A 25,405-nucleotide genomic window follows, 5' to 3' on the forward strand; every position below is an offset into this window, starting at 1 on the left:
AGAGTGTAAAGATGAATTAGGAGGCTCTAGCAGCACAGAGGGCCTGGACTCCAGCAGTAGGAGAGGTTATGAAAAGGAAGAGACTGCTGGTAAGACATGAGGACATTGAAAGACAAGTCCAAGTTGACCCTGACATTTCCAGTTTGAGGCCAAGTTGATGGTGTCATTAATAGAGAGGAAATTCAGGAGAGATCCACTCTCCATCCCACCTGTCTCCTCCCCCTCACTCTACTTCCCCACAAGCCCTCATTCTCTTAGACCCTCCTGGACCACCCCCACCCCCCGCAACCTGCTCCCCATCCAGGTCTGCCCTTTTCTGGCAGAAACGACTTTTCCCCCCATTCTTTCAGCAGCCTGGCTTTATGACTTTAAGAAAAATAACCTCTTTGAACTTCCACGTTGCCTTTTAAAGTTGGAAGTCTGAAACCCAGCATTGCATCCACCTCTAAAATTTTTTTTGCCAATTTACGTCTTCCACCAGGACAAAACATTCTCGGTGGTTAAGATTTCAGGGCATCCTCATCTTCCCATTAGGTACTGGTACTTCAACAAGGCACAGGGCCTCAATAAGAAACTTAGGAGTAAGAGCCAGATTTCAAGCAGCAGCCGGAGGCAGGTCTGGAAAGGAAGGGGTAACTTGTTTTTAGGGGAGCTCTTCTGATTCACGGATCCTGTCATGTAGCTACTCCCTATTCTGGTTCCTGGGGAAGACACTTGTGTCGACCGGCTGTAGCCGCAGATGACTCCGCATAAACGAGGGTATCAAACACGACTTAAGGCAGCCGGTCCTCCAGATGAGCCCTGGGGCATAAGACTGAGCAAGCAGGGGCACTGGCACGCAGGTGGCCTTGCACCTCGGCCTTACATGTTCGGACAGCTCCATTTGCAGTACCCTTTTGAATTAAAATGAGGCTCTCCATGTGTAGAACCTGGACCAGCAGCATCACCTAGAAACTCATTAGAAATGCAAATTCTCAGACTCTTCCCAACCAACTAAATCAGAAACTCTGGGGTGGACCCAGCTATCCTTGATTTGACAAGCCTGCAGGAGATACTGGTGCCTGCTAATGTTGGAGAATCAATGAACTGAAAGATGGAGAGAAAAAAGAAAAAGGCATTACTACACCTCGTTTCATTATTTTGAGCTGAAGGCAGACCCGGTAATATAACGTGGTAAAAATTTTAGAATGGATGGAATTTAATTTTTGTGAATTAAGTAGACGCTTTTGTGAAACCTAGCAACATCTCAATGGATAAAGAAAGAAATTACCCAGGAGCCTTAAGTTTAAAAAATTCAGGTAATTAAGGTAAGTGCTGAGTTTTTATTTGCATCGTCTAAATGTGTGGGTTCCAAGACCTACTCTTTTTCTTTCTTAAAGCTCTATAACCTTTGATTTAAATGCAATCTAAACGTAAACCCCAAATGCAAATCAGATAATTGGGTTGCACTCTAGGGAAACGGGGAGGGAGGCAGATTTTCTCCCTTCCTCCCCCCTCTCTCCCTTCTCTTCCCCCCTCCTCCTTCCCTGGCCCACAGGGCTCCAGGCAAGGCCCATTACTGCAGAAAATAGCTTTAATTCCCCTTTCACATTGCATACTCGATTCAAAGGCCTCGGGGAAATTCTATCATATTCCTGGGGCAGACATTTTAATTAACACAAAACGAAAATTTGTTTTTGTTGTATTGTGTTTTTCCCTAAAGACAGGGAGAAGGGAGGGGATCTTTACCTGGGAGAGGCCCTTTCAGGATCTGGATAGAGGTGGGTGCAATGAAAATGCAAGTGTTCCAATCATCTTTGCACTTTGCATCTTTGACTCCGAGCCACCTGTCTAGGAACGTGCTCTCGGTAAACACCCTTCATTGAGCCCAACAATCTGGGCAGCCTGTTAAATTGCCAGCCCAGGAAGCGGGAGTGACTCAATCTTTATGCCTGTCACCGTGTTTTGCTTACGCAGATGCGCCAGACTATGCCGGCTGGCTTCATTTCCCCAAGGTTTTTTTTTCCCTGAAAAGAAAAGCCCACCTGGATTTGCATGCCTATATGCAGCCTTCTAGAAAAAAACAGAAACCTGACTGTGGCAGCCATTCAGTCTCCTCGGAACTTTGTGTGAGTCAAGACTTCTTGTCACAGAAATGTCAGCCAGATGGGCTTGTAGGCAACTTTTAGCACAGTGGTTTCTGAACTATTTTTTCTTTTAGGCTTGAAACTCTTTCTTCAAAATAAATGTTACCCAGAAATAGATAGAAAGAGAGTTCATTCCACTCGCTCCTTCGGTCTTCCCCATTTCTTCCCCCATCACCCACTGACCCTGAGAGATACAGCAAAGCCTAGTTCGAAGGTTCCTGACACTGTGCTGAAAAAGAATGAAGCCAAGAAGTCAAAGGCCTTTTCACTGGTAATGGGGCTTGAAAGAATCAGAGCCTAGATTGAAAATTAATCTCTGGTTCTGAGCCCTTTCCTATGCAATCCATCGGGCCCATGAAATGACTCATTTGGGGTTGCCACAGTTTCTAGGCATTCACCCATTCCTTCTTTGACCAAATGTTTACTGAATACCTGCTGTGTTCCCAGCAAGAGCTAGTGCTGTGGACTCAATGGTACACCGAAGAAGACATGGCCCGTGTCCTCACCAAGTCTACTGTAGGATAAATATGTGAATTAAATGGCCACACGAATAAATGTAAAATTACAGCTGTTATTTATGTCATGAAGGAGACGCAGAAGGAGCTACAAGAACTGATGACAGGGCTTGTCCCAGGTGAATGTCAATCCCCCTCTCCTTGTTCTTTAGGGAAAACCACAGTTAAAAAAATTATGACTGGAGGATTTTTCCTCCTCAGAGAGGCCAGGAAGGTTTCCCTGCGATGTAAAAACACAACTGAGATCTAAATGTTTAGTGGTTAGCAAGGGAAGGAAGAGAGGAAAGAGCATTCCTGGCAGAGGGAACAGCATGTAGCAAGAATGTGACCAATTTATAGACAAGAGGGTGGGGTGAGGTGGGCTGCCTAAGACCACTAGGACCGTGGCAGGTGTATTAAGAAGACTGTCTTATCCTGAGAACAATGGAAGGCGATGAAAATTTTAAAGTTGGGGAGGGAGCAACTTATGCTGTCAGGCCATTGTTTTAATATGATTTCTCTGCTTCTAGGATGGGGCATAGACTGGAGAAGTGCCCGAGAGCAAATGGAAAGTACAGTTCGGATGGCAGAGACAACGGCGGGTCGATCCGGAATGATGGCGATCAGGATGGAGAAGCGGATGAATTGAGGAGCTAGTTGTGTGTTAATGTGGACAGGATTCCGGAGTGGAGGGATGTAGAGGATGAGAACAAGGGAGATGGTTAGGATGATGTCCAGTTTATGATCAGTGAACAGTGACAGTAAACATCACCTGAGACCAGGCTTGGCTCCTCCCACATTTTCCAGCACAGTAGTTCTCAACCCTGGATGTACATTACAATCACCTAAAAGTTAAAAAAAATACTAGTACTCAAGCCCTATCACCAGAGACTCTGGTTTACTTGGTTGGGGTGAGGTCTGGGCATTGGTACTTTTCCCCAAGCTCCTAGGCTGATTCTAATATGCCACCATGGTTGACAACCACTGCTCTAGGCAATCTCCCAGGGGACCTATGTGGCTCCTTCTCTATCTGATCATATGTCATCATCAACAGAGAATGCCATGATCTTCAGTTGCAAACTGATTTGCCTCCTAGAAACATATAGAAATCCTGGCAAATAAGACAGAACAGATTAGGAAGTGGTCAACCATACCTGGTCAAGGGCAGGGGGAGCAATACAGTAGACTAGAAAGGACCCTAAACTCACAGAGAAGTCACAACCTCTGCCACTAACAAGTAACTTTCTCATATCTGTCAAATGAAGGCATTGGACTAGACCAGTGGTTCTCAAACTTGAACTTACATCAGCAGCATCTGGGGGCCTGGTTCAAACACAGATTACTGGGCCCCACACTCAGAGCATGCGACTGAATAGGCCTGGGGTGGCACCTGGAAATCTGAATTACTAAAATCCTCCCAGGTGATACGGATGCTGCTCGAGGTGCCAGGCTGAGGTGTGATTAACAGAGAGAGAGAATCCCAGAGGGATCCATTATTTGTTTTGGACAGAGATCCTGTTTTTATTTAAACTTCGATATTTTATTCATCGTAAGTTTTTGCAATGATTTTGATTTAAAAAAATATTATGTTAAAATATTATTTATTTGATTACTGGGTTTTTTGATGTCCCTTGACATTTCATACCTAAGGTGAATTCACTTGATTCTAATCTCACCTGGCCAAGGGCCAAAGGCAGAGAACCACTGAGCTCTATGACTTCAAGGGCCCTTCAAGCTCCAATATTTCACTAAACAGAGAGGCGGGAGAGGTGGTGGCAAAGAGAAGGTGTTCTGGAGCCAAGCTGCAGGTGTTCATGCCTGTGTTCCTGTGCTCTGCCACTTATAAGCTGTGTAACCTTGGGGAAATTGCTAAACCTCTCTGGGCCTCTGTTCTCCTTAGCTTCAAAGTCAAAGATAATAATACTGGTCACACAGATTTATAGTAACTGATTGAGATAACACACATAAAGCACAGAGTATGGGCTGAATACTGTAAGCAGTCAGTATCATCAGCAAATGCCTCTTGGTTTAATCATCTCTGAAGGTTCCCTTCTGATTAGGTTTACCCTGACTTCTTTGAGACCTGAGAAGAAAATTCCCCCCCCCCCCCGCAAGGCTTCATATAATTTATCAAGTCATATAACTTGTTCATGATTTTCTAATTTGTCCCTTGTGGATTTGCATTTCCTTTATTTCAAAGACATGGTCTGTAAGGTTAGCAAAATGAAATGCAGCATCTTAAATGAAAGTCTTTAGAAAAAGCGAGACAAACCTTTTGGATTGATATTCATTATTTAGTGAACATCAATGAAAAAATAAATGGTACTTCTGAGAGTCCAAGAATCCTCCCATTCATGCTGTGGGACACAAATATTTGTCTAAAGGGGAGACTGACAGTCACTGCCTCCCAATAAGGAAGTCACAGCTTCTGTAAATGCAGTAAATACTTGTAAAATTTTGTAATAAATTAGGGCTCCCAATTTACAGATTTGGGGGCAGAGATCTAGTTTCTTTAGAGAGCCCAGGGAAGTGAAGGGAGAGGTTTTCCAAGGAGGAAATGCAGGCTCCCCCATGACTATCCAGATACCTTCATGCTGGGGTCTCTTTCCAGCCTCACACCTGCCATGGCTGACAATTTGTCCTCACCAAACAGGACTTTCTGCTGTTTGTCGACATATTGTGTAAACTCACTGCCTTCCTGCACTCATGAGCCTATTTATTCACCTGGAATGGGCTTCCCTGCTTCTCCATATCAAAATCATATCCATCCTTAAAGAAGTCGTGGTATATATATACACTGGAATACTACGTAGCCATAAAAAAGAACTAAATTTTGCCATTTGCAGCAGTATGGGTGGATTTTGAGGGCATGATGCTAAGTGAAAACAGTCAGACAGAGAAAGACAAATACTGTATGATTTCACTTATATGTGGGATCTAAAAAATACAACAAACTAGTGAATACAACAAAAAAGAAGCAGACTCACAGATACAGAGAGCAAACTTGTGATTACCACTGGGGAGAGGAAAGGGGAGAGGGGCAACACAGGGGTAAGGGATTAAAAGGTACAAACTACTGGGTATAAGATAGGCTCAAGGATGTACTATACAACATGGGGAATACAACCAATATTTTATAATAACAGTAAATGGAAAGTAACCTTTAAAAACTGTGTAAAAATAAAAAAATTTAAAGAAATCATATCCATCCTTTGAGATCTAGTTCAAGTGTCACCTAAGGCCCCACGTCACATCCCTGTGATTGTTACTGTCAGCCTGTTTGAGCACCTTTGAAGTCTCAGGGTTTTCCATTCTGTCATACCATCCTTGGTAAGTTGTTTATCCTCCATGGTGTGGTGGTGGGGGTCAGGGAATCAACTCCAGTCTCTGTTCAGTTGGTTATCAAAGAAGCTTTGGTTGACTGTCAAACTTTAACCAACAACCAAAATAACAGAACTCTAGGTCCTACTCAAAGAATTGAACTTGATTTTTTTTGCCACTCGATTCTCACTGAAAGCAAGGTAAGTGATATTCATGAGTCAGAACATAAGGGGAGAGAGACCTTCCAGATGGCATTAGAGTAAGACGTGGAGATCACCTTCCTCCTCACAAATACACCAGAAATACATCTACATATGGAACAGCTCCTACAGAACACCTAACTGAATGCTGGCAGAAGACCTCAGACCTCCCAAAAGGCAAGAAACTCCCCACGTACCTAGGTAGGGCAAAAGAAATAAGAAAAAACAGAGACAAAAGAATATGGATGGGACCTGCACCTCTGGGAGGTGAAGGAGGAAAAGTTTCCACACACTAGGAAGGCCCTTCACTGGCAGAGACAGGGGTGGGCAGCGGGGAAGCTTTGGAGCCATGGAGGAGAGCGCAGCAACAGGGGTGCAGAGGGCAAAGCAGAGAGATTCCCACACAGAGGATCGGTGCCGACCAGCACTCACCAGCCCGAGAAGCTTGTCTGCTCACCTGCCGGGACAGGTGGGGGCCAGGAGCTGAGGCTCAGGCTTCAGAGCTCAGATCCCAGGGAGAGGACCGGGGTTGGCTGCGCGAAAGGGGGCTGGTACACCACAGCTAACCGAGAGGGAGTCCAGGAAAAAGTCTGGACCTGCCTAAGAGGCAAGAGACCATTGTTTCGGGGTGCGCCAGGAGAGGGGATTCAGAGCACCGCCTAAACGAGCTCCAGAGATGGGTGTGAACCACGGCTACCAGTGCGGGCACCAGAGACGGACATGAAATGCTAAGGCTGCTGCTGCAGCCACGAAGAAGCCTGTGTACAAGAACAGGTCACTATCCACACCTCCCCTCCTAGGAGGCTGTGCAGCCCGCCACGGCCATGGTCCTATGATCCAGGGATAACTTCCCTGGGAGAACAAACGGTGCGCCTAAGGCTGTTGCAATGTTATGCTGGCCTCTGCTGCTGCAGGCTCGCCCCACACTCCGTACCCCTCCTTCCCCCCAGCCTGAGTGAGCCAGAGCCCCCTAATCAGCTGCTACTTTAACCTCGTCCTGTCTGAGCAAAAAACAGACGCCCTCACACGACCTACATGCAGAGGCAGGGCCAAATCCAAAGCTGAACCCCAGGAGCTGTGCAAACAAAGAAGAGAAAGGGAAATCTCTCCCAGCAGCCTCAGGAGGAGCGGATTAAATCTCCACAATCAACTTGATGAACCTGCATCTGTGGAATACCTGAATAGACAATGAATCATCCCAAAATTGAGGCAGTGGACTTTGGGAGCAATGATATATACATTTTTTTCTTTTTTCCCTTTTTGTGAGTGTGCATGTGTATGCTTCTTTGTGTGATTTTGTACGTATAGCTTGGCTTTTACCATTTGTCCTAGGGTTCTGCCTGTCCATTTTTTTGTTTTTGTTTTTGTTTTAGTATAGTTTTTAGTGCTTGTTATCATCAGTGGATTTGTTTTTTTGTTTAGCTGCTCTCTTCTATCTTTCTTTTTTTTTAAATTACTTTCCACTTTTTATTTTTAATAATTATTTTTTATTTTAATAACTTTATTTTATTTTATTTATTTTTCCTTCTTTCTTTTTTTTCTCCCTTTTCTTCTGAGCCATGTGGCTGACAGGGTCTTGGTGCTCTGGCTGGGTGCCAGGCCTGAGACTACAAGGTGGGAGAGCCGAGTTCAGGATATTAGTCCACCAGAGACCTCCCGGCTCCACGTAATATCAAAGAGTGAAAGCTTTCCCAGAGATCTCCATCTCAATGCTAAGACCCAGATGCACTCAACGACCAGCAAGATACACTGCTGGACACCCTATGCCAAACAAGTAGCAAGACAGGAACACAACACAACCCTTTAGCAGAGAGGCTGCCTAAAATCATAATAAGGTCACAGACACCCCAAAACACACCAACAGATGCAGTCCTGCCCACCAGAAAGACAAGATGCAGCCTCATCCACCAGAACACAGGCACCAGTCTCCTCCACCAGGAAGTCTACACAACCCACTGGACCAAACTTAGCCACTGGGGGCAGACACCGAAAACAACGGGAACTACGAACCTGCAGCCTGCAAAAAGGAGACCCCAAACACAGTAAGTTAAGCAAAATGAGAAGACAGAGAAACACACAGCAGATAAAGGAGCAAGGTAAAAACCCACCAGACCAAATGAATGACTAGGAAATAGGCAGCCTACCTGAAAAAGAATTCAGAGTAACGATAGTAAAGATGATCCGAAATCTTGGAAATAGAATGGAGAAAATACAAGAAACATTTAACAAGGACCTAGAAGAGCTAAAGAGCAAACAGACAATGATGAACAACACAATAAATGAAATTAAAAATTCTCTAGAAGGAATCAATAGCAGAATAACTGAGACAGAAGAACGGATAAGTGACCTGGAAGATAAAATAGTGGAAATAACTAGTGCAGAGCAGAATAAAGAAAAAAGAATGAAAAGAACTGAGGACAGTCTCAGAGACTTCTGGGACAACATTAAACGCACCAACATTAGAATTACAGGGGTCCCTGAAGAAGTGAAAAAGAAAGGCGCTGAGAAAATATTTGAAGAGATTATAGTTGAAAACTTCCCTAATATGGGAAAGGAAATAGTCAATCAAGGCCAGGAAGCACAGAGTCCCATACAGGATAAATCCAAGGAAAAATGCGCCAAGACACATATTAATCAAACTAGCAAAAATTAAACACAAAGAAAAAAATGTTAAAAGCAGCAAGGGAAAAACAACAAATAACATACAAGAGATCCCCATAAGGTTAACAGCTTATCTTTCAGCAGAAACTCTGCAAGCCAGAAAGGAGTGGCAGGACATATTTAAAGTGATGAAAGGGGAAAATCTACAAACGAGATTACTCTATCCAGTAAGTATCTCATTCAGATTCAACGGAGAAATTAAAAGTTAAGAGAATTCAGCACCACCAAAACAGCTTTACAACAAATGCCAAAGGAACTTCTCTACACAGGAAACACAAGAGAAGGAAAAGACCTACAATAACAAACCCAAAACAATTAAGAAAATGGCAATAGGAACATACATAGCGATAATTACATTAAATGTAAATGGATTAAATGCTACCACCAAAAGACATAGACTGGCTGAATGGATCCAAAAACAAGACCCATATATATGCTGCCTACAAGAGTCCCCTTCAGACCTAGGGACAAATACAGACTGAAAGTGAGGGGGTGGAAAAAGATATTCCTTGTAAATGGAAAGCAAAAGAAAGCTGGAGTAGCAATTCTCATATCAGACAAAATAGACTTTAAAATAAAGACTATTACAAGAGACAAAGAAGGACACTACATAATGATCAAGGGATCAATCCAAGAAGAAGATATAACAATTGTAAATATTTATGCACCTAACATAGGAGCACCTCAATACACAGGCAAATGCTAACAGCCATAAAAGGAGAAATCAACAGTAACAGAATCATAGTAGGGGACTTTAACACCCCACTTTCAGCAATGGACAGATCATCCAAAATGAAAATAAATAAGGAAACACAAGCTTTAAATGATACATTAAACAAGATGAACTTAATTGTTATTTACAGGACATTCCATCCAAAAAGAACAGAATACACTTTCTTCTCAAGTGCTCATGGAACATTCTCCAGGATAGATCATATCCTGGGTCACAAATGAAGCCTTGGAAAATTTAAGAAAATTGAAATCGCATCAAGTTTCTTTTCAAACCACAACGCTATGAGACTAGATATCAATTACAGGGAAAAAAATCTGTAAAACATACAAACACATGGAGGCTAAACAATACACTACTAAATAACCAAGAGATCACTGAAGAAATCAAAGAGGAAATCAAAAAATACCTAGAAACAAATGACAATGAAAACACGACGACCCAAAACCTATGGGATGCAGCAAAAGCAGTTCTAAGAGGGAAGTTTAGAGCAATAAAATCCTACCTCAGGGAAACAGGAAACATCTCAAATAAACAATCTAACCTTACACCTAAAGCAATTAGAGAAAGAAGAAGAGAAAACCCCCAAAGTTAACGGAAGGAAAGAAATCATAAAGAAGTAAATGAAAAACAAATGAAGGAAACAACAGCAAAGATCAATAAAACTAAAAGCTTGTTCTTTGAGATGATAAACAAAACTGATAAACCATTAGCCAGACTCATCAAGAAAAAATGGGAGAAGACTCAAATCAATAGAATTAGAAATGAAAAAGGAGAAGTACAACTGACACTCCAGAAATATAAAGAATCATGAGAGATTACTACAAGCATATATGCCAATGAAATAGACAACCTGGAAGAAATGAACAAATTCTTAGAAAAGCACAACCTTCCAAGATAGAACCAGGAAGAAATAGAAAATATAAACAGACCAAACACAATCACTGAAATTGAAACTGTGATCTAAAATATTCCAATAAACAGAAGCCCAGGACCAGATATGGCTCCAATGGCAAATTTTACCAAACATTTAGATAAGAGCTAACACCTGTCCTTCTCAAACTCTTCCAAAATATAGCAGAGGGAGGAACACTCCCAAACTCAATCTAGGAGGCCACCATCACCCTGACATCAAAACCAGAAAAAGATGTCACAAAGAAAACTACAGGCCAATATCACTAACGAACATAGATGCAAAAATCCTCAACAAAATATTAGCAAACAGAATCCAACGACACATTAAAAGGATCATACACCATGATCAAGTGGGGTTTATCCCAGGAATGCAAGGATTCTTCAATATACACTAATCAATCAATTTGATAATCCATATTAAAAAATTGAAGGTGAAAAATCATGTGATCATCTCAATACATGCAGAAAAAGCTTTCAACAAAATTCAACACCCATTTATGATAAAACCCCCCAGAAAGTAGGCATAGAGGGAACATACCACAACATAATAAAGGCTGTATATGACAAGCCCACAGCAAACATTGTTCTCAACGATGAAAAACTGAAACCATTTCCACTAAGATCAGGAACAAGACAAGGTTGCCCGCTTTCACCACTATTATTCAACATAGTTTTGGAAGTTTTAGCCACAGCAATCAGAGAAGAAAAAGAAATAAAAGGACTCCAAATCAGAACAGAAGAAGTAAAGCTGTCACTGTTTGAAGATGACAGGATTGTATACATAGAGAATCCAAAAGACCCTACCAGAAAACTTCCAGAGCTAATCAATGATTTTGGTAAACTAGCAGGATACAAAATTAATGCACAGAAATCTCTTGCATTCCTATACACTAAAGATGAAAAATCTGAAAGAGAAATTAAGGAAACACTCCCATTTACCACTGCAACAAAATGAATAAAATACCTAGAAATAAACTTACCTAAGGAGACAAAAGACCTGTAAGCAGAAAACTATAAGACACTAATGAAAAAAATGAAAGATGATACAAATAGATGGAGAGATATATCATGTTCTTGGACTGGAAGAATCAACATTGTGAAAATGACTATATTACCCAAAGCAATCTACAGATTCAATGCAATCCCTATGAAACTACCACTGGCATTTTGCACAGAACTAAAAGAAAACATTTCACAATTTGTATGGAAACGCAAAAGGCCCCAAAGAGCCAAAGCAATCTTGAGAAAGAAAACCGGAGCTGGAAGAATCAGGTTCCCTGACTTCAGACTATACTACAAAGCTACAGTAATCGGGACAGTATGGTACTGGCACAAAAACAGAAATATAGATCAATGGAACAGGATAGAAAGCCCAGAGATAAACCCACGCACATATGGTCACCTTATCTTTGATAAAGGAGGCAAGAATATACAATGGAGAACAGACAGCCTCTTCAATAAGTGGTGCTGGGAAAACTGGACAGCTATGTGTAAAAGAATGAAATTAGAACACTTCCTAGCACCATACACAAAAATAAACTCAAAATGGATTAAAGACCTAAATGTAAGGCCAGAAACTATCAAACTCTTAGAGAAAAACATAGGCAGAACACTCTGACATAAATCACAGCAAGATCCTTTTAGACCCACCTCCTAGAGAAATGGAAATAAAAACAAAAATAAACAAATGGAACCTAATGAAACTTAAAAGCTTTTGCACAGCAAAGGAAACCATAAACAAGATGGAAAGACAACCCTCAGAATGGGAGAAAATATTTGCAAACGAAGCAACCGACAAAGGATTAATCTCCAAAATTTACAAGCAGCTCATGCAGCTCAATAACAAGAAAACAAACAACCCAATCCAAAAATGGGCAGAAGACTTAAATAGACATTTCTCCAAAGAAGATATACAGATTGCCAACAAACACATGAAAAGATGCTCACCATCACTAATCATTAGAGAAATGTAAATCAAAACAACAATGAGGGGCTTCCCTGGTGGCACAGTGGTTGAGAGTCCACCTGCCGATGCAGGGGACACGGGTTCCTGCCCCGGTCCGGGAAGATCCCACATGCCGTGGAGCGGCTGGGCCCGTGAGCCATGGCCGCTGGGCCTGCGTGTCCGGAGCCTGTGCTCCGCAACGCGAGAGGCCACTACAGTGAGAGGCCTGCATACTGAAAAAAAAAAAAAAAAAAAAAAACCGAAAAAAAAACTACGGTGAGGTATCACCTCACACCAGTTAGAATGGCCATCATGAAAAAATCTACAAACAATAAATGCTGGAGAGGGTGTGGAGAAAAGGGAACACTCTTGCACTGTTAGTGGGGATGTAAATTGATACAGCCACTAGGGAGAACAGTATGGAGGTTCCTCAAAAAACTAAAAATAGAACTACCATACGACCCAGCAATCCCACTACTGGGCATATAGCCTGAGAAAACCATAATTCAAAAAGAGTCATGTACCACAATGTTCATTGCAGCTCTATTTACAATAGCCAGGACATGGAAGCAACCTAAGTGTCCATCAACAGATGAATGGATAAAGAAGATGTGGTACAAATAGACAATGTAATATTACTCAGCCATAAAACGAAATGAAATTGAGTTATTTGTAGTGAGGTGAATGGACCTAGAGACTGTCAAACAGAGTGAAGTAAGTCAGAAAGAGAAAAACAAGTACTGTATGATAACACATATATATGGAATCTAGGGGGGAAAAAAAGGTTCTGAAGAACCTAGGGGCAAGACGGGAATAAAGACACAGGCGTAGAAAATGGTCTTGAGGACACAGGGAGGGAAAAGTGTAAGCTGGGACGAAGTGAGAGAGTGGCATGGACATATATACACTACCAAATGTAAAATAGATAGCTAGTGGGAAGCAGCCACATAGCACAGGGAGATCAGCTCAGTGCTTTGTGACCACCTAGAGGGGTGGGATATGGAGGGTGGGAGGGAGACGCAAGAGGGAAGAGATATGGGGATATACGTATATGTGTAGCTGATTCACTTTGTTATAAAGTAGAAAGTAACACACCATTGTAAGGCAATTATACTCCAGTAAAGATGTTAAAAATATAAAATAAAGGGGCAATACCAAGAAAAAAAAAAAGAACATAAGGGGATGCATCCTTAGATCATGTTGTTTTTGCCTCATTATTGTTCTATGCTTCTATATACAATCTCCCTGAACTAAGAAATATTATAAGAATGATCCTATAAAACCCAATGCTATATTACTGTCAGAAAGCTTTTATAGAAAACTTGCAGTGTGCTTTTATTACCCACTGCAGAAATTGTCCCCATGCCTGAAGACCAGGAAAAAATGTACTTCTAAGCAACTGGTGAGTTTTAATCTTGTTGAATGAAGATTAAACAAGAATGAATGAATCCTGACCTGTTTTCTGTTTTGCCCTGGTTAGGAGAAAACTCCAAGTAAACAATTTATAGAATGTTTTGATGTGCATTTTTTATATTGATACTATTCCTGACTTCACATTATTTTTCTAACTTTAGTTTTGAGTTTTACCTGTTTATTTCATTTTAAACTCTTTTGCTTCTCTATTCCTTTAAGACACTTCAAATCCTTTTATAAAAGAGGTAAGAGATACTTAGAAAATTAATATTTCCTTGAGATAGATAATATATCTTACATGTTTTGAATTTCCAATACTTAACTTAGAACTTGACATGTTTATATATGTTTTTAAAGGGAAAGAGGAAGGATGACAAGGGGGAAAGAAAAATTAAAGTTAGCGGTAGAAGGTTCTATATCCTACTCAGACATCTAGATGAATAGTGGAAAAAAAAATAAAGAAATATTTTAGGACATGTAAGGTGCACCAAATATTTTAGAATGCCTGAAAACCTGAAGGTACCACTCTACATAGTTCCAACAGATTTTAATATTGTACAGGTAATTTTTTTAGGTTATATTCAGATATTTGGCATATGTAGACACAACCACCGATTTAACCACTATCCCAAGTACGAAATTATTTTTAAAGCAATTATTCCCTAAATTTCTGAAGCTTGTTTATGTACTTTTTTGGTTCAAGTTATTGTACCTGAAGATAATTTAATGCATTTTAAAATATGCATTATAACCATCCTAATACAGAAATGTTGTGAGTAGAAAATGAGTTGAGAAAGCATTTTATAAAGTAAAAAGTCTTAATCAAAAGTAATGTGATATGTATTTCTTCATAAGCACATACTTTGCAGGGGTATCCTTTATCTGTCAGAAGGAAATTTCAGTTTCGTGGCCTGAAATGAAAAGGCTATAAATGCAGTGTACGTACAAAAGCGTACATATACCAACACAAACCCAGTGAGACATTAACACAAACATTCATTACTGAGAACAGGGACTACTTGGAGTCATCCTAGGTGTATCTCTTTCTCTCCAACTCACGCCACAACCAGTTGGTCAGAACATCTGATGACCACCAACCAACTCCACAGCTTGTACCATCCTCCATATTGCAATAGCCTCCCAGCCAAACTCCTGCCTATCTCCCTCGTCCCATTAAGATATTCTCCACACAGGACCAGAGTCCCCCTTTACAAACACAAGTCAGACCATGCCACGCCTCTGCTCAGCACCCTTCAGTGGCTCCCATCTCACTCGGAGAAAAAGCCAAAGTCCTTGCAACGCTCCTTCTCTGTGTAACCTCTCAGGATGCTTTTCCTACTACTGCCCCTTCCCCAGTCCATTCCAGCCACTTGGCCTCTTTATTATGCTTTAAACAGGATGGCCATGCTCACGGCCTTTGGTTATCTTCGTCCTTGTGCCTCAAATGCTCTTACCTGAATTTCTGCATGGCTCATTTTCTCTCCTGCTTTATGTTTTTGTCCATATGTCAGTAAGGTCTTTAACCACCACCCTGTGTGAAATTGTAAATGCCCTCCTGTTCCTACCCAGGAACTTTCTGTCTTCTTCTCTTGCTCAGCTTTTGTCCATAACATTTATCACCTTCTAACAGACACATGCAATATATATATATGTGTGTGTGTGTGTGTGTGTGTGTGTGTGTGTGTGTGTGTGTGTGTGTGTGTTAAATATATATATATATATATATACTCTATAGTATATAAAATAAAATTATCTTGTAACAGACACATGCACACAGTATGTATATATATAATACTATAGAGTTAACAAATTGTTCATGTATGTATATGAGTTCATATGAATATATACATGTGCATGTGTATATATGTTGTTTATTTGTTAATTATCTGTCTCCTGCAATGAGAAGACTTCCATGAGAGCAGGGATTTGGCTCACTGATGTTGCCCCTGCACAGGACAGTCTCCTTCCTCCCATCAATTGTATAGGCTTTGATGGTATTAATCCTCTTATATCATTGCCCTGTTCTAAAACTGTCATTGGCTTTCTGTGACTCTAGAAGGAAACTCACATTGCTCAGTAAGATGGCATGACCTCCTACGAACATTTCAATTTGCATTCTTACTACTCTTTTTTTTTGTTTTGCTTCATCCAAACTGATCTCACTTGCTTTACATTATATATGCTACACAATTTCTCACCTCTATGTTTATAGTTAAGCTGTATTCCCTGCCTGGAATGTCCTTTCCTTACTTCTCTGAAGGTCTAAATTTTACTTACATTTCAACATGAGTGGCCTAGATCAAATGCCACTTCCTCCATGGAGTCTTCTCTGATTCCTTCAGCAGGATCCGGCTCGCTTTTTTCTAAGTCTTACTGTTGGCTGACTCTCCTACATAACACATCACAGTATCACAGAGAATACAGCATAGGGTTAAGGGTTTTGAATCTAAGAGTGTGGCCTTGAGCATGTTCCGTAATTCTCTAAGTCTTGGTTCTCTGATCAAAAAAGGAGGTTACTTACAATATGACTATGAGGTTAAACAAGATAATAGAAATAAGTCTGATCTCAATATTTGAGACTATTACCTCTATCATCACCAACATCATCATTTCTCCCTTGAAATGTTATTTTCCTGCTAAACTGTAAGCTTTTTGAAATTAGAATAAATGTCTAATTCATCTCTACACGCCTAGGTACTCAGTACATATTTATTGAGTAAACTTGAGAGTCAAGACCATGAGTTCGTCCTGTAAGTTAAAGATACTTGCTAAAAAGATGAGAGCATTTTGGGGGGCAATCACCTTCTAGCAAGGAAATCCATTCCTATCTGACTTTGTTTTAGTTCTCAGATATTGTTAGCATAGAATTTGCAAAGTGCTAGCTTTAGGTTTTCTTACTATGTTTCCCAGTGTACAAGAAGAATTCATTAGTTAAGAAAATATCAACCTAACTCATTCTAAGCCCAAGGAAGCATAAGGTCAAGGAAGAAAGTTAAAGAACAAATATAAAGTTCAATAAGATGTGGTCCCTGTCACAGATAACCTCATATACAGATAACCTGGAGAGTCAATATACATAATAAGTGACAGAACAGAAGCAAGCCCAGTGTGTTAACGGGAACCTCAGAGCATATTCAGTCCTTACATGTTGTTTGGGGGAATATTTCCCAGAGGAGATGATATATGAGCTAAATTATTAGAGATGAGTGAAAATTAGTCAAAAGAAGAAAAGTAGAATAAGCATTCTAACTAGGCAAAAAACATGGCATAAACAAGGGTAAGAAAACCTGAAATAGCATGATATATGTTGGATTTTATAAGAATTTTGGTGTGATTACAGCTTCTATTCCAGAGCAAAGAATAGGAAAATACAAAGTTGGAGAGAGTGAGTTGTAGGCTAAGTCATGGAATACCCTAGGCGTCATGCTCCCGGTCTTTATTTTGCAGGGAAAGAGGAGACCTGAAGGATTTTAAATGGGGTAGGGATATGATCAGATTTATGTTTTAGATAGATTTTTCTGGCTACAGGTAGAGGCTAAACCTGAGGAACACCAGAACCGAAGCAAAATACAAACAAATAACAACAATATAAAAATAGGTCTGGAGGCTATTGGAAAGCTCCAAGCTATAAAAAATGGAATGCTAATCAGGGAAGTAGGGCAATAGATGGAGGGATGAAATCAAGAACTGTAGGCAAGAAAATCAATAAGAATTGGTAATTGGCACATGAACTGGATGGGAAGAAGGAGGAACTTAGGTTTCTATTTGGATGACTGTGCAGAAGGTGATGCCAATCACCGAGAAAGGATATTGATGAGAAGGAGCAGAGGAGGGGCTGGGCCCATGGGGACAAGATGATGAGTTGGGTTTTAGTCACCCTGGAAAAGAGTCATCAACAGGGAAGGAATATGAGCTGGAGATAACGTTTCAGTATCATCAGGATACAGGGTGGTTAAACCATGGGGGTGCAGAAGCTCACTCAAGGATAGAGTTTATGTAGAGACCAGAATCCTGGTGAACACAGCATGTAAAGCAAAGGAGGAGGAGCCCACAGGGGAAGCATATTAGGAACACACAGAGAAAGAGAAGAGGAGAATCAAATGAAAATAATTTGTTGAAGCTAAAGGAATAGAGAATTTCAGGAAGGAGGGATTGATCAAGTGTCCAACACAGCTGCAACGCAAAATAAGATATGGACTGAAGGGTTTCTTAGATTTGGCAAAGACATTTTAAATTAGATTTGGAGCATGGAGAAAAACAAGAAAAGGTTAAGCCTGATGCTTGGAAAAGATGATGCAATGTTAACAGGTGACAGTGAGCGAGGAGAAGCAGCTAGCATTTCCATTGATTATCTATCCTATCAAGGGGAACAATCTTCAAACCGGAAAGGTAGCACCAATGTCTTTAAGAGGGAATTAAAGCCCAAGATAGTTAGAATATACTCAAGACAGGATAGTGTTGCTTTTCATCTGAGGAAGTCTTCCAGGTCTGAAAGAATTATAATCTAGGACACACACACATACACACACACACACACACACACACACACACACACAAACATGCCGTGCGGTTGTTATTTCAGAACTTTTGTTGGAAAACTTTCAGCATCATAAATAAGAAGGTCAAAGATGCTGAGAACTGCAGGCTAACAAAAAGAAAAAGGAGCTCAGAAAAATTGTGTTCAAATATATAAAGTACTATCATATAGAATAAGAAAGAGTACATTGATTTTGTGTGACTCCAAAAAGCAGAACTCCAAGTGTAGAAGTTGTAGACGTGAAAATTTCAGCTAATTAAATAGGACTTTCCATCATTCAGTCATGACATGAGCCACTTTGAAAAGCAGTGCTTTCCTGCCTTAGAAGTGTTTGAGCTGAGGTCGATGGCCATCTGTCAGGACGGATAGTTGGACTCAATTTGGAAGTCCCAATACCTGCTGTTCATGCCCTCTACCACCTTTAAGAGACATCATTTATTGAAAACAGCACTTTTCCTATTGAGCTTAGAAAAGAAAATAAATTATTTTTTTACCCCTGAATTATATTATCCCTAAGGTCCTTTCCAAATAGAAAATCCCACGTATCTAGATTCTAGTAACTACAGTAAACGTGGTTCCTATGGTAAATGTTGAAATGATGATAAAAAAGAAATAGTTTAGTTAACTAAATTATTTGGGGCCAGCAGTATGGGAACTGTTGCTGTTTAGGTTACTTTTCTCATGTGATCCCTTGCAAGGGAACCAAAGTCCTAGGTTGAATTAGGCAGCATTCAGTGCTGACTTTAGACTATCAGATTAATAAATATTTAGTGACGTCCTTCCAGTGCCAGACACAAAGCTAGGTACAGCTACTGTGGAGAAAATGTGTCTACTGGGCACACTTAGAACAGAAGGTGATGATGTTATAAAAAGACTTCTTGCCATCTCCCTCTTGGCCAGTTAAAATGAATTAGAATGATCAAAGCCATTAGCATTGAGTTCTTGCTTTGTATAGTTCAACCTACAAATCAAATCCTGCTCTCTATTTATTACTGCAAGACCATAATTCACAAAGAAAGGTTCAGAGAGGTCGGTATTTATGACTACCTGAAGTGTTTCATTTGCAAGAATTATAAATGGAAAATCTGGCACATAGTTAGAAATGTAGATCTTCTGATACAAAAATTTGCCCCACTGATTTTTACGTATTTCTTAAACTGTGCACTGCTGCTTTAATATTGTTTTGGAACAGATTGACCATAAATATTTAAATAACTGCTGTTCAACAATCAAAGCTATTCACAACAGTAGCTGTTTGAAAATACAAATGAGATCTGCTGAGGTCAAGAAAACAAAGTTAAATAGAAAAGATTCAATGTAAACTATCTCTTGGTACTGTTTGGCAGCCAAAATAAGAGAAAGTTCATGAGGTAATGCTTGTAATAGATTAGGTGCTCAATAAATATTTTTGGAATGAGATGTATGCATAAAAGTATCTACCACTAACAAGGGGATGGGAGAGATGGAAGATTTTTAGCTTTCACAATGACTGAAATGATACAACTATAAAAACATGGAGAAGTGAGAACAAATGCTGGCTAAATATTTTTACTTTGCTTTTTAATCTGTCCATTAGTTTGAAAGGATACATGCTAAAATCACAGAGTGCTTTGAATCCAGGGTCTACCACCAAAATACAGCAAAGTGGCCCTTGCTTTAACAACTAGTCAAAGAAGTATTCTCATTATGTGACCTGAATACCTAGTCTTTCCATTGTCGCATGTAAAAGATGCTAATCACTTACTTAATCATTGTTTTAAATATGTCCTAGAGAATCCTTCCTCAATCTCCTAAGTTAAGTTCAATTATCCTGTATGACAGCTATGGGAGTGCTCTGCTCAGATCTTCCTTCAGGGAATATGTGCTGTGAGGAGTGTAGTTAGGTGAATCTTCCAGCTGCCACCCTTTCAGTATTCACCACAGCATCAACACCAAGGTTATGTTCTCCCTGGGATGTACCAAACCAATGACTGAGCAATGCATGGGTACTAGATCTGTCCATTCCTGACAGTCTTTGCTCTGGGGCTCCCATTAATCTGCCCAAGGCTTTCTCAGAGCTGCATAACTATAAAAGAATTCCTTTCTCATTTTATATATATATATTTAAATCGACTTACTAGACCAAATATTTGCTCTATTAAAAAAAGAGTAACAATGAATTGTGTTTTATCATATGTACATATATATATGTACACATATATCCTATGTAGAAATAGTAGCATAAAGATCAGAAAGGGAAAGGAATACTGCTGTATGTATTATACATAAGTGGTATAATACTCAGACTATGATAAATTAGATTCATATTAAAAATTCTAAAGCAACCACAAAAAATAAAACAAAAAGGTATAGCTAATAAATCAATAGAGGAGATAATATATTAAAAATAATCAATTAATACAAATGAAGACAGAAAAAGAGGAAACCCACAGGCTATGAGTTAATGTTTGCAAATCTTGTATCTTATCAGTGACTTGTAACTAGAATAAAGAACTCAAAACTCAGTTGTGAGAAAGCAAACAACCCAATGAAAAATAGGCAAAAAATTTTAACAGACACTTCACCAAAGAAGAAATACAGATGAAAAATAAGAACATGAAAAGATGCCCAGCTTCATTAGTTATTAGGGAAATGCAAATTAAATGAACAATAGATACCACTACAAACCTATTAGAATGGCTAAAATTAAAAAGACTGACTTTACCAAATGTTGGAGAGAATGTGGAGGAAATGGAACTCTCATGAATTGCTGGTGGGAATGTAAAATGTGCAACCACTTCAGAGAACAATTTGGCAGTTTCTTAAAATATCTTCCTGTTATTTTATCCAGCCATCCCATTCCTAGGTATTTACCCCAGAGAAAAGAAGAAATATCTCCATATAAAGAATTGCCCATAAATATTCACAGTTGCTTTATTTGTCATAGTCCCAAACTTGAAATAATCCAAATTCCATCAGCAGGTGGATAGATAAATAAAATATGGTATATTCATCCAATGGAACACTTCTCAGCAGTAAAAAGATGGAACTGTCGGGCTTTCCTGGTGGCGCAGCGGTTAAGAGTCCGCCTGCCGATGCAGGGGACATGGGTTCGTGCCCTGGTCCAGGAAGATCCCACATGCCATGGAGCGGCTAGCCCCATGAGCCATGGCCGCTGACCCTGTGCGTCTGGAGCCTGTGCTCCGCAACAGGAGAGACCACAACACTGAGATGCCCGCGTACCGCAAAAAAACAAAAAAAACCAAAACCAAAACCAAAAAGATGGAACTGTTGATACACACAGCAACACTGATGATTCTTAAAATAATGATGCTGAGTGAAAGAAGCCAGGAAAAAAATACATACTGTATGATTCTATATACATAAAATTCTAAAAAATGAAAACTAATCTATGGTGGCAGAAAGCAAGTCAGGGAAAGGGAAGGATTATAAAGGGGCACAAAAAACTTTGGGGGTGATAGATATTTTCATTCTTCTAATTGATGATAGATTCATGGGTATGTATATAGGTCAAAACTTATCTGATTGTACATTTACAATTTACTGTATGTCAATTATACCTCAATAAGGCTGTTGACATAGGCAAGTATTTGAATAAATATTTCTGAAAAAATGAACAAATGGCCAATAAGCACACTTTCACCATTTCACCAGTAAGTATGACATTTGGTATAAGATTTTTGTGATACCCTTCATCAGGTTAAAATGTTCCCTTCTACAGTAGTCGCTAAGAGATTTTATTATATTTACAATACAGATATTTAAAATTCAGTCTGAGAACCTTTGCTTTTAGGAAATTTTAGTCCATTTACAATTACTGTAACTAATTGACCACATGATTATTTGTATTTTACTTATCCCACTTGTTCTATATTTTTCATTCTCTCCTTTTTTTGCCTTCTTTTGGATTGTGTATTTTTTAAATTTAAAACTTTCTCCTCTCTCAGCTGGTTACTTATACATTATTCTATCCTTTCAAAATAGTGGTTACACTACAGATTATGGTATACACCTATTAAGTATTAGAATATAATTTATGTTAATAGTTTTACTACTTTCCCCTCAAAGCTAAGGCTTTAAACATTTTGATTACCTTGCTCTATTCATCTCTCCCTTCTGCCTTTTGTCATTTTTACCTGTATTTTATTTAATTTTTATTTTATTTTATTGGAGTAAAATCACTTTACAATGTCGTGCTTGTTTCTGCTGTACAGTGAAGATGAATCACCTATATCTATACCTATATCCCCTCCCTCTTGGACCTCCCTCCCACCGCCCCCCACATCCCACCCATCTAGGTCATCACAGAGTACCGAGCTGAGCTCCCTGTACTATACAGCAGGTTCCCACTAGCTACCTATTTTACACATGGTAGTGTATTTATATCAAATCTAATCTCCCAGTTCGTCCCACCCTCGCCTCCCCTCCATGTCCACATGTCCGTTCTATACATCTGTGTTTCTATTCCTGTCCTATAAATAGGTTCTTGTCTACCATTTTTCTAGATTCCACATATATATATTAATATATGATATTTGTTTTTCTCTTTCTGTCTTACTTCATTCTGTATGACAGACTCTACATAATATTATAATATTATTTAAAATTTTTTCATCAATAGTCAATACTTCTTATGGTTCTTCATTCATTTCTGAATTTTAAAATGTATGTCTGCTTGGTTCTCATCTGGCTACATCCTGCACTGCCCATCATGTCCCTGAGGAGCAACCTCTCACGTCTCCCCCAGACACAAGTACACTCCACCCTGAAGAAGACTGTCCACTCCATGGCTGTTCTTGGAGCCCCATGCTCATGGGGACAGAAAAGAAAAGGCGTGGAATATGAGCCCACTGCCATAAGAGAAGGTGGCTTGATGAAAAGGCTCTCCAGTTTGGGCTGCCACCTTAAAGCCTTTGGAGATTTGAGTTTTACTTCAGTTCCCAAGATGGTCTCTATAACAACCTGATAGTGACTCCTGGTTGGGGCTTGCCAACCAGGAAATAGCAGAGGTGGTTAGTAGAGCAGTGTCAGGTGGCTACAGCTGTGTCACAGTGGGAGGAGACCATAGCCTGGCAATTGGTACCATTAGTGGTCTTGCCCAGCACTGCACAGACTTTTGTGTGACCTGGGTTAATACCCATGTATTTTTTATTTTGAAAAAATGCATGCCTGCTTGTAATAAATCATCCCAGATTTTATTTACTTGAAAGTATCTTTATTTTGCCTTTATATTTGGAGGATATTTTTAGAGGATATAGAATTCTAGAGTGACAGTATTTTCTTTCAGTATTTTTGAAACTGTCATGCCACTGTCTTCTGGATTCCATAATTTCTGTAGAAAACTCAGCTGTACAATTTCTTTTCCCTTAATGGTCATATGATTTTGTCTCTGTTTTCAAGATTTTCTTTGTTTTTAATTTTTTGCAGTAATATTATGGTAGATCTAACTATGATTTTATTTATATTGAGTGGCATTAATACCACTTCTTTAATTGTAGCCCAATGACTTTCATCAATTTTAGAAAAAGTTCAACCAGAGTCTTCTCAAATATTGATTTTGCCCATTATCTGTCTTCCATCTCCTTCTTGAACTTTTGTTACAAATGTTAGACTTATTTTGTCCTGTGTAACTTTTAGGCTTTTTCTTATTTCTCATACTTTTTTACTTTATTGTTTCAGTCTGGATATATTTTATTGGCCTGCTTTCTTGGTCAGTAATCTTCTCTACTGCTCCAGTATAGCAGCTCTTAAATCCATTGATTGAGTTCTTAATTTCAGTTATTGATTTCTTAACTTTCTTAGCTCAAGATTTTCATCTATTGCTATGACATGGCCCCAGAATTTACCTACCTTCTCCCTGCTACCCCTTAATCTCCATCAAACTATCTTCCTGGTTATCCTTGTAACATCTGCTTGCTCTTTCAAGAAGTGTGACATTGGCTAGATTCTATACAGCTGTACTGTCCCTAGAAGCTTTCTCTTGTTGTTTGTGTTCCCCTAGAAAAAAAGCCCATTATGTTGCCTGGTTGGAGTAATTAACTATTGTTTGTATATCATATACCTCCCTGCCAGCCTTGGAGAGCATAACTGTTCAGATGCCTGCTGGCTTAAAAGAAGGAAGATCAGACTGATGTCAGAGTTTCCACAATGCAAGGCCTTGTCTTTCCACCAACAGCAAAGAAATTACTCATCTACACTTGGGCCAGATGAATTCTGATTGAGAGGGTACCACCATACATTAATGAGAAGCAGGGTCTCAGTGGTGGGTCCTACCCAAATCCCATATATGTTAAAGAAGTCATCATTATCTGAAATTCCCTGAGGATGACAGGCTAGTGGAGGAAGATGGGGTAGAGGGTTCAACATACATGCTTCTAATGCCACAGTCCCCTGATTTTACCTTTAAGTCTGGATGCTCCAATCTCCTTTGCTGGTTCATGTGTACAACCTATAAATATTGGAGAATTCCCAGAGCTTGGTCTTGGGCCTCCTCCTATTCTCAGTGTTTACTTTTTCTCTTAATGATAACCCAGGCCCATGGCTTTAAACACCACCTCTACTTCTAACTCTGTTCTCTTCCTAATATTCCAGACACAGACATCTCATGACCTATTTGATGTCCCGTGATAGATGTTTAATACATAACTCAAAGTTAACTTGCTTCAAAGGGAACTGCTTACACAGCCCCTCCTTAACAACTATTCTAATATAGCAACCCAGCAATTACTAACACATCATTCTGCTCTTATTTTTATCAACAGTGACTGTAGGTGTCTGATATTTCATTCTATTTACTTATAATTTATACTCTATTTCCTCCCATTAGAATATAAGTTCCATTAGAACAGAGGTGTGTATGTTTTGCTTGCTACTGTTTGACCAGTAGCCATAATTTGTTCCAGACCATAGTAAAAGAAACTGAGTGACTATTTGTGGAATGAATGTGAGAAGACCATGCCTCTTCTTCCTGAGATGACATTTGGCCGGAGTGGAGTTGGGAGGGATGTGGGTGGTTTGAAATCTCATTCTCATTCTTTGTTATATGTAAGCCTACATAGCAAGT

Source organism: Tursiops truncatus, chromosome 3 (assembly GCF_011762595.2).
Source record: "Tursiops truncatus isolate mTurTru1 chromosome 3, mTurTru1.mat.Y, whole genome shotgun sequence".
NCBI classification, from domain to species: Eukaryota; Metazoa; Chordata; class Mammalia; order Artiodactyla; family Delphinidae; genus Tursiops; species Tursiops truncatus.